Below are 2,234 nucleotides of genomic sequence, written 5' to 3'. Positions count from 1 at the left end.
GACGGTTATAATTATCGTATTTAGTTGTTAAAATGATATAGAGTACTATTGTAATTTTTTAATACATTCTTATTCATACTTGATTAATTATCTAATTTATTTGTATTCAAATTATGTAAGTAAGAAATACAAATAAATAGACTACTTTTAATTTTTTATAAAAATCATACTACATAATCCTTATAATGGATTAAATTTTTATAAAAATATAATCTTATATTGGTTATATTTGTCTATAAAAAAGATAATCTTATTATTCTTATATTGGTTATATTTGTTACCAAATATAAAAAATATTCTCTATATATAAATTGAAATATTTTTATTTTAAGGAAAAGAGAATCAAATATTTTTTCGAGGTAAAAGTTAACAAAATAATTATAGCATCGAGTATTTTATTTTATTTTTTAATTTTTTTAATATCTATAAGAGAGGTCAATCAATGAGTGACATTTGTCATCGCCACATCGTTTTCCTCTCTTTTAGTGTATTATATAGATTTGATGTACTATTATATGCTCGTGCTAATGCACGGGGCTTTGTTAATACATAAAATCAAAAAATATTTACAAAAATTAATGGGATTAAAATGTGCGAATTAGTATTTTACAATAGCTAAACAAATACAAATTTTTATGTCTACACAACCATATAGATTTTAATTTAAAGTTTTTGTCCGGAAATGAAAGAGAGAAATAATTAAAAAGCTAACTCAACTTCGTTTGTAAACTTGAAAATGTGAGATGGCGTAAAATAACACTTAAGGGACCTTGATAAGACCTATTGTTGTAACCCTGTCATTTGGACCTCACAGAAGTCATTGTTTACTCCAAGTAAAAATAGCTAACATCAAATTGCACCGCCTGCGTGAATATGAGAAAACTATAAGAAAAGACATTTAATTAAATAAATAAATGCTCCATCTAAGAATTCGTAATCCATTAAAGCCTATATGGCTATATAAAACATATTCTTATTAGTAGAAATGTCTCATTCTTAACTATTCTCAATTGTCTGTTGGTTCAGTGACGACTGGGGCTGAACTTGGTAGGGAGGATCGCGTGTTCGATCCCCCGCAATACAATTGAGAGGGGACTTATACATGTCCACCCAAAACTCATCCCAAATCCGGATTAGCCCTAAGGGTGAACAAGGTCGTAACAAAAAAAAGCAATTCGAAAAAGTCAACCTTATCAACAAACAAAACAAATGTACATATTGAACAATGATAATAATAACTAATAAGCTTTTGGAAAAGAATAAAATTTAATAACTAATAAGCTTTTGGAAAAGAATAAAAATTTTAAACGGGGTCAAATCATAATCTAAAGAAAAAAAAATTTCATAAAATTAGTTAGCGTAATTAAAAGATGAAATCGAATATGAAAATAGAATATACCCAATGATTTTATTGTTGTGGTTAAGATAGAATCGAGAGGCAGCATCATTGTCAATGTTCATCCCTATCTTATTCATCTTCTTCCTCACCTCCTCCATACTTGTCTCCGACTTCATCATCTTCTTCAATAGAGAGAGGTGTTTTTCAAGCGGGTATATTTTTTTGGTTGACGGTATTTTTGTTCTTTTTTTGTTGTGATACTCTATGAAACTATAAATGTAGGAGTAGTAGTTTTTAGGGAGGTTATAATGTAAGTGGGTTTGCGAGCAGATTTTGTGTTCTATTTGTTTTTTTAAGAAAAACCCATTTGAATTTTGTAGATTAGATTTTATTGGTTTTGACGGGAATGCACATAAATACTCCATTAGGGATTTAGAGTCCTCACAATAGCCACTGACTTTTTTTTATTATTATATAGGATAGGATTTTGATTTTTCATTGATTTTGAAAAATGGTAAAATGTATTTATAAAATACCAAATTTTTTTTCTGAAAAAGATTGAAATAATATTTGGTTTATAATTGTAACGAATTAAACACTAAGGTCCTGTCCTTTTGGACTTTATTGCATTTCCATTCAGTTTAGTTCAGTTTAGTTCAGTTCAGCTCCATTCGGTTCAGTTCATTAAGTTCAATTCAGTTTAATTCAAAAGAACGAATTCATCTTTCTTTGTATTTATTTTTATTATTGATATTGCAATTATAATTGAAAATTATTACTTATATATATAAATTATTATTATCGTTATTATTACTTAAATATTACTATTATTATATTAATATTATATGTAATTATTGTTATTAATAAATAATTATGATTATTTTAGTTGTTATTT

General features: G+C 26.5%; 1 long non-coding RNA gene across 1 annotated transcript; it reads right to left on the bottom strand.

The window, feature by feature from the left end:
- Nucleotides 1–590: 590 nt before the first annotated feature.
- Nucleotides 591–1,865, bottom strand: LOC130459460 (uncharacterized). The gene is made up of 2 exons (XR_008918855.1): nucleotides 1,400–1,865; nucleotides 591–863 (listed from the first exon to the last, which is right to left on the bottom strand). It is a non-coding gene; the product is annotated as an uncharacterized lncRNA (long non-coding RNA).
- Between the last annotated feature and the right edge of the window lie 369 nt (nucleotides 1,866–2,234).

Source organism: Spinacia oleracea, chromosome 4, assembly GCF_020520425.1.
Source record: "Spinacia oleracea cultivar Varoflay chromosome 4, BTI_SOV_V1, whole genome shotgun sequence".
NCBI lineage: Eukaryota > Viridiplantae > Streptophyta > Magnoliopsida > Caryophyllales > Amaranthaceae > Spinacia > Spinacia oleracea.
This window is presented reverse-complemented; position numbering and strand designations above follow the sequence as displayed.